This window comes from Taudactylus pleione, unplaced genomic scaffold, assembly GCF_031769625.1.
Source record: "Taudactylus pleione unplaced genomic scaffold, aTauple2 ptg000016l, whole genome shotgun sequence".
Lineage (NCBI taxonomy): Eukaryota > Metazoa > Chordata > Amphibia > Anura > Myobatrachidae > Taudactylus > Taudactylus pleione.
The window spans coordinates 50,682,753-50,702,212 of record NW_028284418.1 but is presented as its reverse complement, the minus strand read 5'-3'; the positions used below and the strand labels follow the sequence as shown (position 1 = coordinate 50,702,212).

The 19,460-nt window shown below is 44.2% G+C and overlaps 1 protein-coding gene across 2 annotated transcripts in view; it reads left to right on the top strand.

Moving 5' to 3' along the window:
* LOC148542039 (solute carrier family 22 member 15-like) overlaps positions 1-19,460 on the top strand; it is a 208,606-nt gene that overhangs the window by 184,330 nt on the left and 4,816 nt on the right. The gene's annotated exons all lie outside the window — the stretch shown is intronic.

Here is a 19,460-nt window from a genome sequence, read left to right as displayed (position 1 = left end):
CGACCACACAGCGCACGAGCTCCCGGTGCTATTCAATTTACGTTGAATTGAATTGTCCCCATTGAAACATAGAATTTGACAGCAGAGAAGAACCTCTTAGCCCATCTAGTCTGCCCTTTTTTTAACCTTTTGGTAAACTCAACCCTATTTGGTCCTAACTTCCTTGTAAGTATATCTTTATGCCTCTCCTAAGCATGTTTAAATTGCTCTACTGTCTCAGCCTCTATCACCTCTGATGAGAGGCTGTTCTACTTATCCGCTATTTTTTTCTGTGAAGTAAGTTTTTCTCAAGTTTTTTTTCTCAAATTCCTTTGAACCTTCCTCCCTCCAGTTTCAGTGCATGTCCTCGTCTTCTACTATTTCTCTTCCTTTGAAAAATGTTTCCCTCGTGTACCTTGTTAAAATCCTTGTTATATTTGAACCATTTTAGTTGCCCTTCATTGTACAGTCTCTAATGTAATTATATTCTTCTGGAGATATGGCCTCCAGAACTGAACACAGTATTCTAGATGAGACCGTACCAATGACCTATACAGTGACAATTATTTCTTCCTGCTACTGATTCCTCTCCCTATGCAACCAAGCATCTGACTTGCATTTCTCATTGCTTTGTTACATTGCTTCCCTGCTTTCAGGTCATCTGAAATAGTGACTCCTAGATCCCTTTCCTCCTCTGTAGTTTCCTTTGTGGTACCCTTGGTACTATAGTTAGCCTTTGGGTATTTGAGACCCAAATGCGTGATTTAGCATTTTTTTAACATTAAACTCTAGTTCCCCAGTTATTGCCCATTCCTCTTGGGATGCAATCGGGAAGCCGGCTGACATTATACCGACAGCCGGCTTCCCGGCTGTCATATCCCGGCGAGAGTGAAATGACCGGCGTCTAGATGTAGACGCCGCTCATTTCACCGATGCAGGGAGACCGGCGCCCGGCATCCTGATCAAAGGGATGCCGGGCGCCGCGAGCAGACAGCTGCGCGGGGGGGGAGGGTTAGGTTTAGGGCTCCCGGGTGGGACTTAGGGTTAGGCACCCCCCGGGCGATTAGGGTTAGGCTTGGGGGAGGGAGGGTTAGGGTTAGGCTGCCTAAACTTGGGTTTAGGCAACGGGGAAGGGGGGATTAGGGTTAGGCACTTGGGGGGAGGTTAGGGTTAGGCACCCCTAAGGGAGGGTTAGGGTTAGGGGGGTAGGTTAGGTTAGTTCATATTTACCTGCAGACAATCGGGATTTCCAGGGCTGCCGCTGCCGGGACCTGTCCCTCTGTCTGCCTGACACTGCCGGGAATCGAACTGCGACCGGTGGTATTACATACCGATTCCTTCCTCTAGATCCTCAATCATTTGTTTTACCCCTCCTGGTGTGTCTACCCTCCTGCATACCTTTGTGCTATTTGCAAAAACGCATACTTTCCCTTCAGTACCATTTGCAATGTCATCAACAAAGATATTAAAAAAGCCTAGGTCCAAGTACAGATCCCTGGGGTACTCTGCTGGTAACATTTACCTCTTTAGACTACACTCCACTTACTGCAACTCTCTGTTTCCTATTCTGCAACCAAATTCTTATCCATCCAACTGTCATAGAATCCAATCTCACACTTTCAAGTTTATTTAGCTGTCAACGATGTGAGACCGTGCCAAAAGCCTTGAGTTTATAGTATTTGTCATTGTGTAAATATTTGATGTTCTACAAATGTCTATAGATTGTAAGCTTTTGAGCAGGGCCCAAAAGCCTGTTTGACTGGTATTACCCAGTCTCGTTTTATTAATATTTCATTCTCAATTGTAAAGCACAGCGGAATATAAACACCCAGTATGGTTGAGTCGCAGAGTGCTGGTTTTACAGAGATAAACAAATTGTTCAGGTCAGGTGGCCTGATTAAGATGTGGACACAATGCTGATATTTACGCAGATTGAGCGATTGTTGGCCATTGCGCATGCGTGTAAGTTGCACTGCGCACGTGCAGCAATTGAATTATGACTACGCTCACACAGAGCATTCACTGCAAAATGAGTGACAGGTACTCCGTATTTGGGGGAGGTAATGGGGGGTGGTTAGAAAAATGCAGATGTATTGGTCCATTTAAACACTGGCCGTTCCTAAATTAGCCACTACGTTCTAGCTCGCAGCGGGAGAGCCCTCTGCATGTCTGGAGACCCGCTATGTCTGCTACAGCTTTGACTTACTAATAAGTATGCTGGCCGCCCGATCTGCATTATTTTTTTTCCAGTTTTGTGCGTGAGCGGCGGATATGAGATGCTTTCAGTGGGCACCTGTAAGCACTGGATGGCAAGTGTTTCATTAGCATATTTTCACAATTGCAAATCCATAAGAGATCATAGCTGCGATGGCATTTGCTTCCACATCTGAATCAGGCCCTAAATCTCCTTTCCAATCGTGCACTTTATACGTAATTCAAAAATTTCTCCCCCACATTACCTCCTCCCCACCCCCCAGCTTTTTCACTTCTCCAACTGGTATTATTTTTCACTAGATTTTTTTTTATTCTGGCTCATATATATTTTCTTCTCTCAGAGCTTCTTCTACAAGGGTCTGCACTGCTAGAGTAGGAGTTTGTGTCATGTGACAAATTGGTTGTGTCATATATAGGCATTGTACTGTACTGAGAGTAGTAACAAAAATAAGCAAAAAGGTGGGTGTAGCGGGTAAGTTCAGACAACCAATGGGAGAGGTGTTGCAAACAAGTAAGCTTTTTATTCCTGGCTTGAAAAGGCAGATTCAATGCAATGGCTTCTTACATAAAGCAAACACAGTTCAGGAACAATTATTCAGCTTACATGAGACAGCAGATCAAACGAGCAGAGTATTCTCAGCACAGTGATGGTTCAGATTGTCCAGCATAGAAAGAGCTGCTAAAGGTACAACCTCTCCCTCACATTTCCACTGACTAAACTTACCAGGTTTTTATACCTTAGCTCAGGGGTTCCCAACCATGGTTCCTCAAGGCACACTAACAGTCCAAGTTTTAAGGATAACCACACTTTAGCACAGGTGACTTAATTAGTAACTTAGTTATTTTGATGTAACCACCTGTGTTCAAGCATGGACATCACTAAAACCAAGACTCTTGCTGTGCCTTGAGGACCGAGGTTGGGAATCACTGCCTTACTTGGTCTTAATTGAGGTGAGGGTGTGGTTCCTCCCTAGCTACATGGAGATTAACCCTTCCTCAGAATGTGGGAGAAACCCACTCTGTCACAGTGGATAGTGGGGTTCTTGGCAGTAGAGCATTCTTACCAAGTGGTGGAGGCAGTTGGAGTGAGAATCCTCTCCCTGTCCTGCACACTTCTTTCTATTCTGCTGTCATGTGTGTTGGTTCTCAGCACCCCTCTAGCTGTTGTTGAACTACAAATCCCAGCATATATTGCAAAATTTTTAGTATGGCCAAATAGCAAAATTGGTGCAGGACATGCTGGGATGTATAGTTTTACAACATCTGGGGGGCCGCTTATTGCCCACCCATACTCTAGGGTCAGCCTTAATGGATAGGTTTATATGTTAATAATAACTTTCAGTTAAATCCCCTTGAAATTAAAAACACAATGCTCAGCATGCCATGCAGTGAGCGTGAACTCCCAACCTTGTGTACCACTGTCAAACACCTAACACATGAGCTATTAGCAAGTTTAATAATTCAACTCAGTAGCGCATGCAGGGTGGGTTTCTGAGTACCCAGACAGATGGTAGAGCAGGCACAATGTTATTAAGTAACCCCCCCGTAAAGATTCTGCATTCGCCCCTGCAACTATGTAGGCTAGTTGTAATTAGGCAGACCTATGCAATGTGCGACTGTAGACTAATATGGCTAAGGCTAAGTACTGAGGGCCTGATTCGCGCTCGCAAGGCTAAATACTGAGGACCCGCTATGCGCTCGCAAGCGGGTTCGATGTTGGCCCAGTGCGCATGCGCACGAGGGAGCGGGCTCCGTCGTGCGCATGCGCGAGACCCGGGTCTCGCTACAAAGGGGGCGTGCTGTCGATGGTGAGTGACAGCGCGCCCCCTTTGGTGGGCGTGCCGGGGGCGTGGCTGTCCAGACGGAGGCGTTCCCATGGGAACGCCTACCGTCTGGGGCCGGCCCCACTGACATCACAAGTGATGTCAGTGGGAGTGCTCTCCGCTCTGATACAGCCAAAAGCACATCATCTTTTTGGCCACTCGCTGTAGTTGTGGGTGGTTACCCACAGCTATGCGAGCGGCCAGGAGGCCGCTCAAGAAAAACAGAGGGATCGCCTTGATTCAGAGCGAGCGCTCTGTCAGAGCGTCCGGCTCTGAATCAGGGCCCGAGTCACTTACTGCTACCCCCCCCTTCCTCGGGTCATAATACTGGTAGATTATTCTGGGTCTTTCGTAGTACACTTTCCACCATTGGGTGCAACAGTGGACAACCCTGTTACAGTCCGTATATAACATCGCACTTTATGTAAGCTGATTCGACAGTTTTATGTTATTAACCGCTGTTTATGTCAAATATTTGTAAAATAATCTTTTTTAAATACTAAATGTGGCCATTTGGCCTACTATATTTGGGTGTTTTCTGGTGTGAGGGTATATTTCAGGACCTCATTCAGAGTCGGTCGAAGCGGCCGCACGGTCGTACGGGAAAAGGGGCCGGATATTCAAATGTTTCCCTCGCAAGTTGCGTCCCTAAGTTCGGATCGGTAGTTGGCCGACCAAGTGGAGGAAGCAGTCGGAAGACCAAAAAATACGCCCTCTTCTCGTACGCATTGCACGTCATCTCCGGGCATATAAGGATTAATCGAGACCATCGGGAACCATCGGAACTGGTCGTAGAGCTTAAGGTTGACCATACCCTCTCTTAAGCTCTACGATCATGTCAGTGTAAAAACCTCCCATGTCACATGTGCCTTGACGCTACTTTGTTAATTATGCACTCCCATAATCCGTATGCACTCCCATAAAACGCCGTTCGAATAATGAGGCACGCCGCCGTTCGGATCTCCACTCCCCCGTTTTCAAGCACCTTCCCCTGTTACCACCCACAAACGCCTCCATCTGTCACTCAAACTACCGACCTGGCTGTGTTCAAGGAGAGAGAAATTTCTGATCGTAGCGGCTAGTTTGCGCACGCGCATTGCGAACTTTACATATGCGCAGCATAGCGAACATCGGTGGCGTACGACCGTGGGACCGCAACGACCGACTCTGAATGAGGTCCTGAATCCCTGTGAAAATTGCCTCATCAGTATCTATTCCCACACTGGAAGAAAAATCCTAAAGACAATAAAAAGAAAAAAAAAGCTTACTATAAGAAGATTCTTTCATCATTTCACCAATCTAGGACTGCTCTATCCTTCTAGTAAAAATCACATTTTAAATATTTAATGTATTATGCATCTGAATGTTCCTTGTAATCAATCTGTGATTTTTGAAATTAAGATATAAGCGCTCTCTCTTCTTATATCTACACTATACTGGACACCCATCTAACAGGGGGTCAATAGGGAGGTGCAGCTGGTACGTATACAGTGTTTGGTATTTAGTTCTACTTTAGCGCAAATTAAGGGCATTTCTTGTAATATGTATGTATATATATATATATATGTGTGTATATATATATATATATATTATCTTATAGTGGTGCACTCACCAGACTGATGCAATGATTTTCAAAACAAGATTGCTTTATTCCATCATACACATAGATTCCGATGTTTCGGTCCTCATTCGGACCTTTGTCAAGGTACAATAACCATGATACATCATGCCTATAAATACCTAAATCCCCATCCCTCTAATAACAAGTAAAACCTGACATGGACAAATACATACATTAAACATAAAACAAACATGTATAAAGATGACCTGCGCAGATAGTATTCCGGTATCCATGTATTAGACCAACTGCTATCCCTAGACGCGGGAACCAATTCCCTGTCAGGTGTCATCTCTGAGGTGCAAATCAGCGCTGTAAGCCGGGCAATCACATGTCCCGGCTACAACACACTGTGACAGACGCGCACGCATGACGTCATCACAGATCACCATGTGCACGGCTGCGTCACATGATTCTTACAACCATACTTCCTGGTATACAACACCAGGTTGCCAAGCAACTCTAATGCAGTCACATGGGGCGCACATAACCCTGTATAAACAGCAGTAATACTTAGCCAATTTATTCTATGCAGGCCATAATAGATCAATAACATCAATATCATTTCAGACAATGAGTTAGTATAGACCACATCAATGCATATTATATTATGTATAAATATTAATGTTGAAAACCAAATATTATATATCCAATATCGCTCTAATGATTGTTAACATCGATGGTTCAGTGTATCACAGATCCGAAAAAGAAAAAAATACAAAAATTAAAACAAGAAAAAATATCAAAAATAGGAAATAAAAAAATAAATTGTAGAGACGGTGGTTGTTGACCAGTGCATAAGAACCCTAGGGCGGAATATGCAGCGCTGGGTTGTACACGCTGATCCTCAATATCTAGAGGAATTAAGTACAGTGTTGAAGCGGTATGAGACCGCAGGAAATATGACAAAAATGACAGAAAAAAAAGATGGCACCCCATTGGCCTGTGACCCAGACTGTCACCCCTCCTCAAGGATACACCGCTGCAGATGCCAGGGTCGTTTGCTGTGAGTGCAGAGAGCCAGGTCATATAAGGCGGGACTGTCCCAGAAAAACAGAGCCTTGGGTTGCTAGTATGGGTGCTACGTACCCCGAGTTTTACACGATTGTACCCCTGGATTCCAGACCCCCATTACTGTGGGAAACTGTATTGCTGAATGGCCGAGATTTCCCAGCTATTATAGACTCAGGGAGTGAACTAACCCTGATCTCAGAGACTGTCCTGCCCAGGGCAGTAGAAAAGGTTCCAGGGTCAGTTGAAGCACTCCTGAAGAAGTCCATATTGGACGAAATGCGTAGAGGCACTCTGACCCAGGCTCTCTAGACATTGGATACTTACAATTTAAGAGGACAGGGTACCATTCTGAAAGATAAGCATTCATTATTTCCTTTTTTGTTTGTGTTTCACTATAAGCTGTTTCCCCATGTTAAATGTATTTAAATAAATCCCCTGATAAAGCATACTGACGTGGGATCAATCCTATATCTATCCCAGAGCCTATCTGCACTTTCTACTCCTCTACGGATTATTGAGGAAGGAATACGGGGAGATACCTTGGGCACACTTACTACATGCTTGGTTTACTACTATACATGGTACGCATTTACTTGTAGTCCTGTCTCAGCACTCCTGTAAAACAAACTACACTATATCACTTTTTCTTTTCCTGGCTGGCACGAGCCTTTTTCAAAGGTGTTCCAGTAGATGACACCCCATTCACTCGTCCCTTTATGAACTACATCATTGGAAAGCAGATAAGCTTTAAAGTTTTTTTTCTCTGGTACGCACATGAGATTTGAGCACCAACTTTCACCTTATTTAATTTACTACACTATCAGGCGCTTGTCTTTTTAAAGCCCTTTTTCAGAAATCACCATATCCGCTGGCCAAACGGAACACTAAGAAGACTGCTGCCACCTTTTAATGAAGGACTAGTGGCTATTTATTAATTTATTGACCACATCACATTTACATTACCCTTTTATATTACATCTTGAGGGAATTATCATTTTTGTGCACTGTCCCCACACACTATTTCACATATATATATATAATCTCCATCCACACCACTTTTATCCCATCTGCACAGCTCTATTTTCTGCTTAGATTTCAGTTGCATAGACTGCATGTGTGTATTCCAGTGAGCACACAATTCTGTGAATTAGCAGCTCCATTTTGTGAGTGACCGCAATCTCATTCTGCGAGAGTGCTGAATCTACAGTTAACCACAGGGTGTGATGGCATCCAATATCTGTATTGGGCAAGGAACACGTCCATTAAGGCATCATCCTTAATGATCGTAATTTCATTGCTTTTTTTTGTTTGAGTGGCACAAATTCAGTAGGTTTTGTGAAATTTCAGATCATGTCTAAGAAGCCTTAATGGGACATGTAAAACCGTAAGGTTTTTTGTCTATGGAATTTCATTGCTTTTTTTTATAATTTTTTAACCATCAGAGTTTTGACAAGCAAACCAGGCCACTTGCAGGGCAGAAGGACAACAAATAGGTACACTTAACACGGGTGGAGGAGCAGACAGCACACATGAGGTGTTTTAAGGGTGCAGAGGGAGAGACGGCTGCAGGGGCAGGCTGCAGGTGTGTGGGGCAGTGGCAGCAGTGGGGGTGCAGAGCAGTGGCAGCAACGGGCGTGCACAGAAGCATCAGCGGGCAACAGAGCGACTCACTGGTGCTGGGCATGCACCTGAGAAAATCAAATCAATAAGACACAGATGCATGGACGTATCAGTGAGATCCACCCATGTATTGTTTTAAAAAATGAATGTGTAATATTAAAAAAAAATTACGTTCCTCCACAGCACAACCAGCATCGAGCTTTGGAGCCCCAGTGCTGGTTGTGCTAAACACAGGGGACAAATGACATAGGGGTTCCCTGTATTAAGCACAACCAGCACCAGGCTAATCAGACCCAGTCTTGGTTGGCAGAATACAGGGGACGAGCAATGTAGGGGTCCTCTCGGAGAAAACTGAATTTTCCCATAGAGAAATTCTGATGGGGCATGGTGTTTAGAGGGCTACACTTCAAAAGCTATTGGAGGTACGGAGCTGAAATTTGGCATGGGCTGGTAGAACTGTCGCTCAGTACTGCATGCCAAATTTCAGGGCAAAAACATAAAAAACGAGGACTTATGGAGTAATTTAAATTTCCAACTGTCAGTATTTTCTGACACTCACTTAGGACCACTTTTCTGCTGTTCTCTATGGGGGATTTTTGGGACAGCATAACTCAGGGTAGGGGGCACATTTACAATTTTAATTTGTTTTATTAGGTAGCTATTGTTGCAGAGTAGGTGCTTTTGGGGTTTAGGTAATTGAAAAAGTTATAGTTTTTAAACTATTACCTCACAAATCCACCATTTTAGAGATAGGAATTTTCAACTTGATGCGCAGCCTCAGTGGGAGCCTCCATCAGGTGTACTCACTGTGGCTTCACTTGGGCGCACCAAGATGGCAGGTCAGTGTGGGCGGTAGCGCATGGGCTCGGCGGAAGGAAGCAGCTGTAAGCTGCGGCCGGGGGATAGTGGGCGTTAGCTGTGGCCGGGACCCATGGGCGTTAGTGGTGCAAGCGTCAGGACCCGGGGGAGGTAGCAGCAGACTGATGCAGGCTCGGATCTGAACGATCCGTGATACCTGTATCTGTGTATAAATAAACACAGAGGTAGGGATGGGATCAGTGAGACCCATCTGTGCTTGTTTAAAAATGAAACCTGTGTAAAAAAAAAAAGAAAGAAAATGGCGTGCCACCCCCCCCCCCCATCCCAAAGACCAACCAGCTCCGGGCTTTGGAGCCCCAGTACTGATTGTGCTAAGTACAGGGGACAAACGACATAGGGGTCCCCCGTAAGAAGCACAACCAGCACCAGGCTTTTCAGAACCAGTCCTGGTTGCCAAAATACAGGGGACAAATGACATAGGGGTCCCCCGTATTAAGCGCAACCAGCGCTGGGCTCTGAGCTGGCTCTGGAAATATAGGGGGAAAAATGTGTAGGGTCCCCCTGTATTCACCAGAACCAGCACCGGACCCTTTCTAACGTGGGGGTGATTCTGCAGCCAGGGGAGCTCTTTCACCGGGCCCCCCAGCCAAAGCATCACCCCTGACCACTAGTCAGCCCAGGCCGGGGATCCCTGGGGAACTGGGGACCCCCCCAATAAATAAAGGGGCCCCCCTCCTCAGGGCACCCCAGGCCCAGGTTGATAGCCGGGTCTACCCCCAGCAACCCTGGGCGGAGGGTGCTGGGTTGATTATGTATTGTGGTGCATATGAAAATATAAATATTGCCTTTTGCAGTAGTACTACAGGTCCCAGCAGGCATCCCCGCACACTGGTACTTGGAGAACCACAAGTACCAGCAGGCGGGGCATTAAGGGCCCACTGCTACCTATAGTACCCCTGCAAAAGAAATATCAAAATAAAACACTGTTTTAAAATTTTATTTTTCCGCTACTTCACATGGGGGGCGACAGCCTTTAAGCTCTATTTAATGACTGCCGCTTCCCCCAGGACTTCAATGGCGTCTTCGCCTTTAAGCTCTTTTGCATGGTCGCCGCCCATTCAGGGCTTCAGCGGCGTCCTCTTGCTTCAGCTGGTATTCTCTCCAGCTACCTGGCCGACGGACTGAGTGACTCAATGCCACCTCACGCTGGCTTTATATAAGCCAGCCGAGGGGTCAGAGCAATGACGTCTCGAGCCGTGATTGGTTCGTGGCGGCCATCTTTGAATTTCAAAAATGGCGCTGAGGCGCCATTTTTGATAAGGGCACTCTTGGTTCTCACCTTTGAAGTCAATGGTGAAAACCGCTCATTGGCTGAGAGGCGGAAGGCTCGCCTCTCTCAGCCAATGAGCGCTCCGCATCGGGTTTTCTATACTGAAATCCCACAGCGGAGCTGTCATTCGGATAGTAGTGTCCTTAGAGGACACTACTAATCTCTGTGGGCTTGCGTAATTGCGTTTTTTTTGCCAAGACCCTGGATTGCCTACTTTGGAACGAAGAGAACAGATCCACGCATAGGAGGAGGTGAGTAAGGAATTTTTATTACAGGTAATCCATAGGATTATCTACTTGGAGAAGGGGACAGATTGGCTTCAAGGATTCTAGGTGAGTATGTGAGATAGCGTGTGCATGTGTGAGTACATGTGTGTGTCTGCATGTATGTTCTAGTAACATTTTACTTTTTAACGGTGTGTGTGTTCTGTGGTTTTTTAATATTGCTTTTGTTGTGGAACTACAGGTACCATCAGGCCTGTAATGCCCCACAAGTACCAGCATTTGGGGGAGGCTTGCTGGGAACTGCAGTTCCACAGCAAAAGACAATATTTTAACTTTACTCGCATCACACTTTACACAATCACCCCGGCACCCACCGCCCAGGGGTGCCGGGGATAGCCCAGGCCATTAGCCTGGGCCTGGGGTGCTCTGGAGAAGGAGACCCCTTTATTGGGGGGGTCCCCAGGGATCCCGGCCTGGACTGACTAGCGATCAGGGATGATGCTTTGGCTAGCGGGCCCAGTGAAAGGGCTCCCCTGGCTTTGGCATCACCCCCCCCCCCCGTGCTAGAAAGGGTCCAGTTCTGGTAAATACAGGGGGGACCCTACACTTTTTTTTCCCCTGTATTTCCAGGACCGGCTCAGAGCCCAGTGCTGGTTGCAGTTTATACGGTAGACCCCTACGTCATTTGTCCCCCGTATTTTGGCAACCAGGACTGGTTATGAAAAGCCTGGTGCTGGTTGTGCTTCATATGGGGGGGCCCTATGTTGTTTGTCCCCTGTATTTAGCACAACCAGTACTAGTTGTTGTTTTTTGTTTATTTATTTTTTTTGCACAGGTTTTATTTTTAAACGCAGAAGCACAGCAGACAGGTCTCACTGATCCCGTCCCTGCTTCTATGTTTGTGTTTTTAAAACACAGATGCAGGTATTACGGATATTCCAGATCCGAGCCTGCATCTGTGTGTTGCTACCTCCCCCGGGTCCTAACGCCTCCTACACCGCCGCCCGCACTGCCACCGCACCTCCGCCGCTAACGCCCGCTACCGTCCCTGGTTCCCGGCCGCAGATAACACTGGCTTCCCTCCCCCCAGCCCCCGCTACAGCCCGCAAAAAGGCAGCCATCTTACTGCACCAAAGTGAAGCCACAGTGAATACACCTGCTGAAGGCTTCTACTGCGGCTGTGCAAGGAATTGAAACTTCCTATCTGTATAATAGCGGATTTGTGAGGTAATAGTTTAATAACTGTAACTTTCTCAATTACCTGAACCCCAAAAGGCCCTATTCTGGAACAATAGCAACCTAATAAAACAAACCCCAAGTCTAAATACTCCCCCTACCCTGAGTTATGCCTTCCCAAATCTCCCCCAAAGAGAACAGCAGAAAAGTGGTCCTAATTGAGAATGTCAGAAAAAAATGACAGTTGGAGCTTTAGATTGCTCCCAAATCCTAATTTTTTTTTTTTTTTGCCCTGAAATTTTGCAAACAGCACCGAGCGACAGTTCTACCCGTCTGTGCCTAATTTTAGCTCCGTACCTCCAATAGCTTTTGAGGTGTATGCCTTTAAACACCTTGCCCCCCCCCCCCCCTTCGGAATTCTCTATGGAGATTTCTATTTTTTTCTATTCAGCCTTAACATAAGGGCACGACCGTGCCCTTATAATATATTATATATGCACACACATACAGTGCCTTGCAAAAGTATTCACCCCCCCCCTTTGCATTTTTCATGTTTTGTTGCCTCACAACCTGGAATTAACATGGATTGTTTGAAGGTGTGCACCATTTCATTCACAGAACATGCCTACAACTGTGAAGTTGTGTTTTTTTTATATTGTGAATCAAACAACATTAGGACAACATAACAGAAAACCTCAGCGTGCATAACTATTCAGCCCCCTAAAGTCAGTACTTTGTCGAGCCACCTTTTGCAGCAATTACAGCTGCAAGTCGCTTTGGATAAGTCTCTATGAGCTTGCCACATCTTGCCCCTGGGATTTTTACCCATTCCTCAAGGCAAAACTGCTCCAGCTCCTTCATGTTAGATGGTTTCCGCTTGTGAACAGCAATCTTCAAGTCTGACCACAGATTCTCAATTGGATTGAGATCTGGGCTTTGACTAGGCAATTCCAACACATTTAAATGTTTCCCCTTAAACCATTTGAGTGTTGCTTTAGCAGTATGCTTCGGGTCATTGTCCTGCTGGAAGGTGAACCTCCGTCCCATTCTCAAATCACAGGCAGACTGAAACAGGTTTTGCTCAAGAATATCCCTGTATTTAGCATCATCCATCGTTCCCTTGACTCGAAGTTTCCCAGTCTCTGCTGCTGAAAAAAACATCCCCACAGCATGATGCTGCTACCACCATGTTTCACTGTGGGGATGGTGTTCTTGGGGTGATGGGATGTGTTGGGTTTGCGCCGGACATAGCGTTTTCCTTGGTGGACGAAAAGTTAAATTTTAGTCTCATCTGACCAGAGCACCTTCCTCCATATATTTGGGGAGTAGCCCACATGCCTTTTGGCAAACTCAAATCGTGTCTTCTTATTTTTATCACTAAGTAATGCCTTTTTTTGTCCACTCTTCCATAAAGCCCAGCTCTATGGAGTGTACGGCTTATTGTGGTCACATGCACAGATACACCAGTCTCTGCTGTGGAACTCTGCAGCTCCTTCAGGGTTACCTTTGGTCTCTGTGCTGCCTCTCTGATTAATGACCTCCTTGCCCGGTCTGTGAGTTTTGTTGGGCGGCCCTCTCTTGGCAGGTTTGTTGTGGTACCATGCTCTTTCCATTTGATGATGATGGATTTGGATATTTTTTTATAATCCAACCCAGAATTGTACTTCTCAACATCTGTGTCCCTGACTTGTTTGGAGAGCTCCTTGGTCTTCATGGTGTGATGCCTCTTGCTTAGTGGTGTTGCAGCCTCTGGGGCCTTTCAGAAAAGGTGTGTTTATACTGAGAGATCATGTGACACTTAGATTTCACACAGGTGGACTTCATTTCACTAATGATGTGACTTTGGAAGGTAATTGGTTGCACCAGAACTTTTGAGGTGCTTCATATCAAAGGTAGTGATTACATATGCACATGCCAATTTTCAGAATTTTATTTATAAAGATTCTTTTTTAATATAGATTTTTCTCATTTCACTTCACCAAATTAGACTATTTTGTGCAGATCCACAACATAAAATTCAGATAAAAAAAAATACAGATTGTAATGTAACAAAAAAGGTAAAAAGCCATAGGGTGTGAATACTTTTGCAAGGCATTGTACATACAGTCAGGTGCATAAATATTGGTACATTGACAGAATTTTCATATTTTGGCCTCTATTCACCACCACAATGGCTTTGAAATGAAACAAACAAGATGTGCTTTAACTGCAGATTTTCAGATTTCATTTGAGGGTAATTACATTCAAATCAGGTGAACGGTGTAGGAATTACAACGGTTTCTATATGTGCCACCCACTTTTTAAGGGGCCAAAAGTAATGGGACAAACTAAACAATCCTAAATCTAACTTTCACTTTTTAATACTTTGTTGCAAATCCTTTGCAGGTAATTACAGCCTGAAGTCTGGAACGCATAGACATCACCAGACGCTGGGTTTCATCCCTGGTGATGCTCAAATTAAATCTGAAAGTCTGCAGTTAAAGCACATCTTGTTTGTTTCATTTCAAAGCCATTGTGGTGGTTAATAGAGGCCAAAATATGAATATTCTGTCAATGTCCCAATATTTATGCACCTGACTGTATGTCGCACACAAATTGCACACACACACACATTGCACACACACTTACCTGCCAGCAGCTGCGGGTTGTAGAGATGGGGATGGGACCTGGCATTGTCATTAGGCCCCTCTACCTAGCGGCAAAATGTTGCGATTCGCGTGTCAATCGGGAGGGGTCGGGGCCAAATGACGCGATTCTATTGGATTTGCATCATATTGGCTTCGCCTCATCCCGATTGACCCGCGAATCGCAGCATTTTGCTGCGAGAGTGCAGGGCTTAATAATATGGCGCTCGCTCATCTCGTCTGTCGGGGGGTTTCTGGGTACTCAGAAACCGCCCCTGCATGCGCTACTGTTTTGTAGTGGAAACTCCTAGAAATAACCTGCACTTTGTTTTATCTTAAACCATTAAGTTGAGGTTAAGCAATAACAAAATTTAATGACATCATCAAGTGGTAATATTTTGATTTCCTAAGGACACGCCAGGCGGTACTGGGCTCTGCGCGGCCACACCGCTTGCACGCCCCTAGTTATGGCCCTGATGCGCACGGCCGGTAAGGGCTGCTTTGAGCCCAAGTTCATTTGAATAGGATAGGCAGGGCCGGATTAAGGTCTGTGGGGGCCCCTGGGCAACAAACATGCGGGAGCCCCTATCAATAAAAGGTGAAATATATATATATATATAATATATAATACACACACGCGCATATATATATTTCCCACCAACGACACCCAAGCAGCACCCACTCACCCTCTTACATTCATAACCAACACACAGTCCAGACACAAGCCTCATCATTCACTATCAGCACCCCTGCAGCACCCACCGTCATATACTACTAATATATCCGCTGCACCCAGACAACCCCTTATTCACTACCAACACCATAGCAGCACCCAGGCATACCCCTTTATTTACTATCATCACCCCAACAGCACTCAGATATTCCCCCAAACACTACCAACACCCAGACACTCTTCTCATACACTACCATCACTTAGACATCCCCTCCTATACTACCAGCACCCAGACACCCCACTACTATACTTCCATCACCCAGGCACCCCCCTACTACACTACCATCACCCAGGGACCCCCCTACTGCACTACCATCACCCAGACACCCCTTCCTACACTATCATCACCCAGGCACCTCCCTACCTTCTGGCTGCAGTGTGCTGCTCATTCTCGCTTCATGGTACTCACTGCTCCCACTGACCAGAGCAGAGGAAGCAGGTCCCGGGCCCCGGCCGCCTTGCGTGTGGACGGAGAAAGAAGCCAATAAAGGAGGTAGGAACATGCGTGCCCGGTTAGTTTGTAAAGGGGCAGAGCCAAATTGTGGGAGGGGTGGGGCCTAATCACGGGCCGCGGCACCATTAAAAGATGTTATAAAATAGTTTATAATGGGGATGTGGCCGGGGGCAGTGTGTGTGGGGGCCCCCTATGTGTGGGCCCTGGGACGACCGCCCCTGTCGCCCTGCCCTTAATCCGGCCCTGAAATTGGTGTGAGTGGTGGTTGAAGGCGCTGCTGACATAAGTCTGTATTGCGCTTCTGGTCACGTGGACCACTCCCGCTACAGGGTCCCTATGCAAAGCAATACAACTTGAACACCTCAAATAAAATAAAAAAGTTGGCGGAAACGATTTCAGCGTTGGCGAAGCCTTAGGCAATAGCTAGTGTGTGTGTGTGTGTGTGTGTATATATATATATATATATATATATATATATAATCGACACCTGTGAATTTAAATAAAGATTGTGCAGGGAGCATGCATCTAAAGCTAAGTTAGCTTTTTCAATTTTCTTCTGACACATTCTTTTTACGGTTGTCTAACAGATGTTAGAGATGAATTACTCAGTATAACAAATGTTTTAATTATGCTGCATGCAAAAAGCTTAAAAGTACGTGAGCTCTGTGAATGCTTTCCTAATCCTTATATTTTCCACTAACACTTACAGTACTTATGTTGCTGTATGAATAGCATTACTTTGTGCTCTCAGCAAGTTAATATAACAGCTAACAGTCTTTATGCCAACCATAATATGCATTATAGCATGCACCCGCTCAATGAAATATACACCAATAATCGGCTTTAAAATTGTTATGATTTATTGTTGCACATTAGGTAAGATTATTTGATTTGTTGTCACACGTTAAGCAGCAATACATATTGTATGCTAACACATATTGGCTGTGTTTTGTAGATCATGTCTGATGGCAATTATACCAAAAGTATAAATAGACAAAAGGGAGCGCAAAATGTGAAGTAGAACAAATTGATTTAATATAGTGTAATTGTTAAAACATACAATTGGACATAGAATATCGATTTAAATCACAAAAAATAACAAAAAAATAACACAAGCAAGAAGAAACATTTTTTTTCTTCTTAATGCTTGAGATATATAATAGGAGAAGTACAATATAAAATATATATATATATATATATATATACACACATTTCTTGATATAGAATGTATATAAGAATAAGCAGTCCCCCAAAGTCTCTCAAAATCCAGTATATTTGTATAGATCCATTTAATATAGGACAGGGATGATTGAATTCCTCTGTTAGCCAAATGCTGATAATATATTCTGCCTCACTGCCGTGAATGTACCTCACCTCCGCTGTAGATCTTATTCACCATTGATAGTCCCGGAATAGCGGCAGCGTAGGGGTGCAGGCTCTCAGTGAATCATGCTCCCCTAGAGAAGTAGACGGCAACCAACTGATGTTACAGTGGAGCCAGATCAACGAGAGCAACACGTCACGGCCAGTGGATGAAGAGATTGCAGCGGCTATAGCGGCAGCCAGGATATCCTCAAGCCGGGGATGTGCTGTAGCCATTACTGTGACTTCTTAGCGCTTAGCTGTAAATCACACTGAGTGGGCTGATTACCACTTGGTTTCAATGTTGGTCTACCCGGCAAACACAGTCAGCCGTTCCTTATCCGTTGCTGTAGCTTGAGGTGGAGGGACGTGCTGTAGCTCTTGAGCGGTGGTGCGTGGCTTACCCCTGGAGGATAAGGAATGGCTGACGGTGCTTGCCAGGTATACCTACATTGAAACCAAGTGGTAATCAGCCCACTCAGTGTGATTTACGGGACGATTGGCACATGTTACAGACAGGATTGTCTGTTTATATTTTTATGATGAAAACTTTTATAAGCACTATGGAGCGCCCCCTTTGTTATATATATTGACAGATACTACACCCTGTGGGATTCCAGGAGACTTTGGAAAAGGGGAGCAGCGGCTTCAACATACGAGCCTAGTGCAGATATCACATCCTACACTAGGAGAAAGAGTGCTGGACTAATTTTATTGTTCAAGTTTACTGAATATTTCACAAGCAAATGGTAAAATGAGCACCTGCTTATGTTGTTTATATATCAATATATATAGTACATATTTACATGTTGTTTTCTCGCCTATCTCTTTCTCTAGTAATTACTTATACTACGTCCAGGTGCACTGATTGAGATAGATTTGCTGTGTTTCTCTACAATGCCTCTCTAATTTTAACTATAAATATATTTATATTGTTTGTTATTGTATGTTATGTGATGTTATTATGTTAGAGATTCTTTTAAATTTTGATATTAGCCTTTTAATATTAGCAGTAGTTTTATTCTCTGTATTCTGACAATCAAAGACATCTGTGTTTACTAATACAATTAACTATTGGGAGAATTTCATTGGCTGATTGAACATTTAAATAGCCTATTTTCTAGCCCTCTGTTATACCTTCTGATGAATCGGTTGGTTGCCGTCTACTTCTCTAGAAGAGCGTGATTTACTGAGAGCCTGCACCCCTCCGCTGCCGCTATTCCGGGACTATCACTGGTGAATAAGATCTACAGCGGAGGTGAGGTACAGTCACGGCAGTGAGGCAGAATATATTATCAGCATTTGGCTAACAGAGGAATTCAATCATCCCTGTCCTATATTAAATGGATCTATACAAATATACTGGATTTTGAGAGACTTTGGTGGACTACTTATTTTTATATGTATTCTTTACCAAGGAATTTATATACCGTATATATTTTATATTGTACGTCTCCTATTATATATCTCAAGCATTAATAAGAAAAAAAATTTCTTCTTGCTTGGGTTATTTTTTTATTTTTTGTGATTTAAATCAATATTCCATATCCAATTGTATGTTTTAACAATTACACTATATTACTCAATTTATTCTACTTCAAATTTTGCGCTCCCTTTTGTCTATTTATACTTTTGGTATAATTGCCATCAGACATGATCTAGAAAACACAGCCTTCCTTTTGTCTATTTATATGTTTGTTTATATATTAAGACCTTATACATCCTCTGATGTGTTAGTGTACCGGCATGGGAGTCATCTTTTTGTACCAACCATCAGAATAGAATCCAATGTTTTCTAACCATCAGCATTAAGGCAGACAGGCATGGTTTGCTAGCCACTCAAAAGGGATTGCCACTATGTACTAGCACAAAGAATTAGGGTCCGCATTACTTAGCCTAAAAAATCGCATTTGACTTGTTTTACTAGGCACCAGAAGGCTGGTCCTTTTGGTATAATTGAAAGAATAAGATAAATACAAAATATATATAAATCAGGTGCAATTTACAATCTTATAGCAGTATAAGTTTTAGCAAGTAGATTAAATAACTACTTTAGCCACTTTGCAGCTCCCAATAAGGTTTCTGGAAACACTATTACATATCAGATTATTACCGCTGTGCAGGAGAGAAGACTGATAGATAATACAATGTTGTATTGAAAGTTTTTTTTTTACCACCCGTTAATGGCACAACTTCTAGTGCTTCCCCTAGAAATTAACACAGACTTAAAATATAGGACCTGGGCACACCAAGGCAGGTTGAGTCAGAAACATTTCTCCACCCCTGATTTCTGATGGCTTCTCCTTGGTGAAGGTAGGTTGCCAATGGCTTTATTAAGTTAGGAACCCTCGTGGCATACTGTACTTTGATTACTGAACAACAGATTTTTTGCCAATTTGGCAAAGTGTAGCACAACAGATCTGATTTTCAGAGTTTGGCTGAACAAGAATCCCACAAGGGAACCCATGTG